Source organism: Dipodomys spectabilis, unplaced genomic scaffold (assembly GCF_019054845.1).
Source record: "Dipodomys spectabilis isolate Male_0828 unplaced genomic scaffold, ASM1905484v1 ptg000001l, whole genome shotgun sequence".
NCBI classification, from domain to species: Eukaryota; Metazoa; Chordata; class Mammalia; order Rodentia; family Heteromyidae; genus Dipodomys; species Dipodomys spectabilis.
In genome coordinates, this window is record NW_024870678.1 from 30,141,755 (window position 1) to 30,149,333 (window position 7,579).

General features: G+C 35.1%; 1 non-coding gene across 1 annotated transcript; it reads left to right on the top strand.

Annotated features, from left to right (window-relative positions):
• The first annotated feature begins 7,042 nt into the window (after window positions 1-7,042).
• Window positions 7,043-7,177, top strand: LOC122103524. The gene has a single exon (XR_006146775.1). It is a non-coding gene; the product is annotated as a small nucleolar RNA SNORA2/SNORA34 family (small nucleolar RNA).
• Window positions 7,178-7,579: the final 402 nt, after the last annotated feature.

Here is a 7,579-nt window from a genome sequence, read left to right on the forward strand (position 1 = left end):
ATGTCAGGCATTGGTGCTTTACAAATATTAATTCAGTGAGTCCAAACGTAACTCAATATGGTAGGTACTATTACTGATAGGCTACTACTTGGTATGACTTGAATCATTATCCCAAAGGTTTTTGTGTTAAACAAGGATTCTGTGTGTGTGTTTGTGTGTGTGTGTGTGTGTGTGTGTGTTATCTATGAGTTTTGTTGTTGTATTTGCATAGGATAAACTTCTCTTGCAATGATAGCAAAGTAAAAAGATCACATCTATGTGTGGCCTTTTCCCTTTTATTATTATTATTATTATTATTTTGTCAGTCATGGGGCCTGAACTGGGGGCCTGGGTACTGTCCCTGAGGCTCTTTTGCTCAAGGCTAGTACTCTACCACTTGAGCATTAGTGCCAGTTCTGGCTTTTTCTGCTTATGTGGTGCTGAGGAATTGAACCCAGGGCCTCATGCATGCAAGGCAAGCACTCTACCACTGAGCCACCTTCCCAGCCCTTCCCTTTTATTATTCTAAAAGTCTACTTTCTGAATGTTCGGATGCTAATATCCTAATTCCAGGTACTTTTTGCTTACCATTTACCTCTTAGTTGTGGGGGAGGGAAGCGGACACTTTTTAACTTTTCTGAGTTACTTTGTTATGAAAACATGTGTCTTTTGTGTTAAATGCTTGCTTTGAGTTTTTGATCCAACCTGAAAAACAGGACAGGACAGTTTACACTGTTTATATGTATCCATTAATAGATAAATTCCATCTTCTGATTTTTAAGGCTTCCTTTGCTTCCTTTAGTTATTGATTCGCTAGGAGTAAGGAGTACTTCATGGGAGGAAAATAGAGGAGGTCTCAATAAATCAGAAGAGAAAGAAGAACCTCCCTGTGACCACTATTACTTGATCTCATTTAGCATTATTTCCTGGAGGTAACGAGTCACTCAGTGAGGAAAGAGCAGAAAACAAGAACTAAATACACGGGTCAGAAAGAAGAGACTCCTTTACAACATAGGGATATTATTCATTGTTCTTGTCATCATTATAGCCCTGGAAAATCCAAGAGAATTCATCTTCAACAGATTATGAACAGTCAGTGGAACATCAGTGGCTGAAACCTATTATCTACAGGATATCTGAGGCTCACCGTTGGAAGCCTACACAAGCTGAAAATCCATGAGACTCTTGTCTCCAGTTAACCACCAAAAAATTGAAATGGAGCTGTGGTTCAAGTGGTGAAGTGCTAGCCTTGAGCAAACAAGCTCAAAGATTGGGAAAGAAAAAGATTATGAATAATCAGAAAATTCATTAATGACAAAGTCAGTTTGCAATAGATATACAAATTTGAGAAAATAGGAAAGATTTGGGTAATAACAACAAACAAAACTATAAAACAATTCAGAATCAGTAAGAAATTCATAAAACCTACACATCACTAAACAATTATCAACATGCTACTGAGAAACAAAAACAACAGCAAATACCACCATGAATTCAAATGCAGGTATTGTTGGCTAGAAAAGTTCAGTATTATAAAACTATTGATAATTCTCAAATTAATCTAAAAATTCCATGGACTCAAATTTATTTTTTTAATTTAAATTCAATTACATGTTTTACTGACATTAATAAGTTATGCATGGGATTTCATTTGAATAGATCCAGCTATGTATACAATATTTCCTGATCATAATCTTCCCTCTGCCATTCTCTCTCCTTTAAATTCAATTAAATGTTTTTTGAAATTTAAAATAATAAAATAATATTATAGTTAGTATGGAAAACTACCCATTTCAGAAACATATTTCAAGAATAAAATGACACTTAGCCCATTGAAACATGTCACAGAGCTTCAATGGTGAATTAATTTAGATACCCTTTTTTATCACTAGGACCTAAGGGAGGCTGACAAAAGAACCAAAGCATGTAAGAATAGAGCTCATAAAAACATTGTATTTATCATTAATAAATTGTGTTGGTCCAACAGGAAAATAACTAAAAGGTGCCCCTACCCAACCTTTATGCTCTGGTTCCCAATAGAACCAAAGTATTTTCTTTGATTTCTAAAGCTGTTATCTCTTATTTCTGATGTAATGCAGTTATATAAAGAAATTCTGGTCTACTTTGATGTCATTTTTTAAAATTTGTTAGATATTTTTTATTCTAAATCTCTGTTCATGGATTTTTAAAATAAACATTCAATGTAAACTTCAAAAAAGGTGTTCTTTTATACTGGACACAAGATTTTATGTATTCCTAGGACAAATAGCTAAATTTCTAAAAATCCATTTTAATTGACTTTAATTGAAAACACTGGTCTAATTGCATCTACTAAAAATGCTAATGCATTAAATGTACATGCACCAATTTATTGTTTTCCATTTATTGTCTTTCTTCTTTGATTTAGCTCTCTTGACTTACTCTCCTGACTGCATGAATATTTTTGTTTCTCTCTAATATCAGAGCTGGGTGAAGTATTCGCATTTGCTCCTCTCAATTTGTCCAAGCAACAAGTGAGTTAAGCCTTTCCACTCCAAGTGCAATAGTTCTCCTGGATTCCTGGGGGGAACTAACACCAAAACCCTTTTACAAGAACCAAAATGCTTAGAGGCGCAAGTCTGTTATAGAAAATGACCAAGTATTCTGCCTTTAACTCATACAAAACCCCCTTTATGCTTTATCTGACCTCAAAATTACATTTAAAAGTGTTAGGTAAATATTTATTTTACTATAATTTTTTAGAGAATGACAAGAAATGTGAACTGAGATCATTTGTTGCTCCTCTCTCTTTTTTACCCAGTGATGGCTGGAACCTGCAGATATGGATCACACAGATATCAGAGCCAACAGTACTTTTGACCTCTTTCAGTCTCCTGAAGCCTGAATCCCTCCTGGGACCAGAAGTCCTGCCTGCCCATAGATTCAGCCTCATCACATCTTAGGTTTGTACTAATTTTGCCACATGGTAATATCCATCTCATCCAAGCGTTCAACTAATGTCTCTTTGCTTTGTCTTCTTATGTATTCCTTACCTTTTGTTGCAGGGCAACTGGGGAAGGATGGAGATATTTGAAGCAGGGATTCATTCTTTGATATAAATGGAATCCTTTTACCCTCTTGCAAACACTTGTTTTTCAAAAAACAAAAACAAAAAATATTTCTTCGAAAATAATCACTGTTTTATTAGATAATAAAACCAAAGGTTTCTCTTTTCTTTTGACCCTGTCATAGTTTTTTTCCACAGTATAATACCTTTTATTATATTAAAATTATTAAGAGACTGTTATGGAAGTCAAGTACTTTATGGTTTTTATTATTATTAAATTTGAGTTTAGTCAAGGTTTATAGAAATTTTGTGAGCTATTAAATCTGGGGACTGTTAGAGAAAGATTCAGTGGTAAAGGGACTTTTCATCTATGTTCCAATAAATAAACGAGGATTTGCTCTTTTCATAAGTCATGAGAAGGTCAAAGCAAAAAAGTAGAAAGTGGTTTCAGAATATTAGTCAATATTTCTCAACCAAATGCCTTCAATAATGATCATCCTTCTGTCAAGAAAAACAAAAACAAAAACAAAAACACCTGGATGTTTAAGCAAAGTTGGACTCATACTCCCCAGGGCTGGAGTTGATTTAGTTTATCTTGTCAGTGGCAACATAATGGACTTCCATTGTCTTTTTCTGGGTTCTTCACTTTCTTAAATCACCTAGATATTCTCAAGAGGCTTGTATGCAGCACCTGAAGAAAGCGGTGGAGATGTCAAAGGTGCACGACATACCCATAAAAGATTTTAGAGCAGGAAAGTGATGCAACATGATCTTGGTTTTTATGAAACTCTGGTCACACAGGGGAATGGGAGGCAGAGAGAAAAGAAACAATGTGAAAGCAGAAAAGCCAATGAGGAAAGTCATTTCCACAGAAAGATGACAAAGTGCAAAACAAACTTGTAACTGCAGCACTGAAAACAAGATATATAGAAGCATAGAATTTCTAGAAGTATTTTTGGAAAGAATTCGAAATGGGTTGGATCCCATTCAACCTTTGTGAGAGAAAATATATCAAAGATGATCTTACATTTCCAGGGAACTCAAAAGAAATAAACATTTGAATGAGGAAATAATTGTGTTTTATTTGTGACTTCTCTGGGTTGGAGGCTGTATCCTAGTTATTGTTGTGTCTCCTGTTTCTAACACATTTCCAAAAAAGAAAGTGCAATAAATAAATGTTGAATTGAACTCAATTAAATTTATTGATTTTCAGTTGTTTGTGAGAAAGTCATCGAGGTGGAAATGTCCTGAAGTCAACTTGCCATTTTAGAGCACAAGAGGAAGGTTAAAGCTTGAACTATATTTCAATTCTGTCAGCATATTTATTTGCTTGACTGATTCCCACTAGTTGTATTTACTAGGGTGTATATATTGATGGTATGCATTGATTAACGAGATTATTCATTATTGTTATGATTTCCACGTGTGCTTAATATATTGTAATAGGGAGCACTGAATATTATTTTTTCACCAAAAACCAATTCTGATAGACTCTAAAATAGTAGCAATTTTAACTTCTGTTTCCTTGTGGTACTGGTGATCAAACCAGTCCCCTTCTCTTAACAAATATAATTCTTATTGATTATTCAATCAACACAAAAGGAGCTCATATGATTTTTAAAACAAATATTCTATCCTAATTTGACTAGTTTTAAGTAGCAATTAATTGTAAAAAAATAAAATAAAAAAGAACTTTCCAAATAATGTAATGTTATAAACAAACATTGGTTATTCACTCAAAGGTACTGTCTATCCAATCATTTTTTAAAAAGGAAACTCAAGAAGTTATTGTTTAAATTGTTTAGTCAATCTTTTAGCCTAAAGTTGATATGATTAGGAGGAAAAACATATGGTCTCCATTTTCAAGGACACTATGTACATCTTCTCCTAGTTTCCTCTCTTTTCTTTCCTTTAGGGAACAATAAATAGATACGTATTTAATAGAAGAGGTACACGGTTTTCTCAACACCTCCTTCGTCTTCACAGTTTCTTACGGCATTTGATAATTCAACACATAAATGACCTCAAGGAATCTTGACCTCATCAATGCCATGAACCCTGCCTGGAGACACAGCAGAGACACAGCGGTCCCTACCGTTTCCTTGGCGACCATACTTGGGGAAGGGAGCATTACTGAGAGCCAAGCACAAAAACACATTCATGAGAACAGAGAAGAGAATAATCAGGCATACACAAAGGAGGGTCTTTCCTATGTCCTAATTGATATTTCTTTTCTTCTTTAACTTTTCATTGAAAATAGAAAGGAGAGAAAGTAGAATATGATTTTCCCATGGACCTTTCACACAGTTCTTGCTTATTTCTCCTAACCTTCCACCAGCTTCTCTACTGTAACAATCAGAATATATTGAGCCAAATACAAGCTATTATTTAATTTGAATGTATTTCAATACAAATCACTAAAAGATAACTTTTTAAATGCAATGAAGTCATCCTTGTCTTTGGTCCTTACCCAAGATAAAGCCTTATTTTCTAATGTCATCCGACCAAGGTCAACTTTCTTTTACTGTCTAATGCATATTTGTTTGTTTTTATCAATTGTGTTAGTAAAATATAGATCCCAATACCAGCCACACCACACTATTTATTTGATAGTTTATCACTTTTAATTGAAAGATCCCCCCTTCCCTTATTTCTTTTCTTGGCAATTTATTTGTTAAGGAAAATGGAGCATTTATTCTTATAGAGTTTTTAATCATATAAGTTTTTCTGACTGCATTTCCATCATATGACTTAAAGCCTTGTCGTGAGTTATTAATTAGATCTAGATGCATTTCTTAAGTCAGGCTCAAATTTGGGGTAGAATTTTAGAGACAACATTCAATTGTTCAATGATCTTAATGATTATCAATAGTATATAAATCCATTATTTCATGAGGATTTAACATCTGGTCATTCCTTAGTCATGTCTTAGCTGACATAGAAATTTCTTCAACTATTATTCTGAAAACAGCTCAAGAAAGAAGAGAAACTTAAATGCTTGATTTTTTCCTTATTGTTCCCTAGTGTCTTGAATAGGGGGTGGGCTCCCTAGTATCCCAAAGTTTTAAAATAAGACACTTATGGTCATTTTGTACACCCAGATCTTAGCATGTGATGCACGTGATAATCTATGGATGCTCAAATTGTCCCATCTTTGGGCATTAGGAAATGTTTCCAGGTTGTTCTTTGGGGGAAGAGGGTCTCACGATGTCATCCAGGCTGTTCTTGAATATTTGCTCCTCCTCCTTCATCTTCCCAGTATTAAAGATTACAGGTAGATGCTGCCATACTCAGCTTTTTAAAATAAAATTACAGTGGTCATTGTTGATTTCCTTTCTCTTTTTTGACAACAAGAGTCATCTAATGTTTTTCCCATTCCAAACAAGGAATCAGACATTTCACTAAAATACCTTCTATGGTATATGTTATTTAAAGATTATGATTTGGACATAGTTTGATTTCATTCATAGTGAATGGGAAATATTATCCACAATTATGTATTTTGATTGATCAGTGTAGTTCTTCCCACGATAGATCACTTATTTCTACCACTCCCTTTGTCTGGAACATTACTTTCTCCCCTTTACCTTCCCATGTTCATCTTTTACATTTGGGCTCAAACATCACTATCCAGGAAGCCTCCTTCAACTTCCCAACAGTAAATTTCTGTGCTACATGTTCTCAAAGATGTGTCCTTTAAAATACTTAATGGAGTTAGTTTGTGAGTACTCAATTTCCATGCTGGATTTACAATGTTGGTAAGGACAGAAACCACTTTAGGCACTGTGCATCACTGTGTTCTGAGTGCCAAGCAAATGCCTGCAGTAGAGAAACACTTCAATGGAGGATTGATTGGTAGACTCTTGAATCCACATCTGTCTAGAACCTCAGAGGGTACTTGGTTAAGATTCAGACATACTGGATTAGGGTGGACCAAAATGCAATGACAGTGTCTTATCAAACAAGGCAAACACAGACATGGGTTATAGATAAGGTCATGTAAAGATCGACAGAGATTTGGCCCTGAATCAAGGCCAGCAGTTTGCTGAAGCTGTTGGTTTCAAGCAGGAGCCTAAAGAATGTCTTTCTTGGTCTGTTGGCCATTTCAGAACTTTGGAAATGTAATGGTCAGTTCATTAGAAAGAAACATTGGTTAAAAAAAAAAAAGATCGACAGAGATTGGAGTGGAGCAGCATTAGACCCAGTCATGTTTGGAGGATGCAAGGATGGGTGGTTACCACCACAAGAGGGGAAGAGCAAGGAAGGATTTCTCCATAGAGATTTTGAGAAAGCGGATTGTAAAAATATGTTATTTTCAAACTGCTCAACTCCACAGCTTAAAATATTAAAATATTAAAAGTGATATCTCATAAATCAGTGTTCAGTACATTTTAAGTATTTAATAAATATTTTTATTTTTGGGGGGGGGGCCCGGTCATGGGGCCTGAACTCTGGGCCTGGGCGCTGTCCCTCAGCTCTTCAGCTCAAGGCTAGCGCTCTACCACTTGAGCCACAGCGCCACTTCCAGCTTTTTTCTTTTTGCTTATGTGGTGC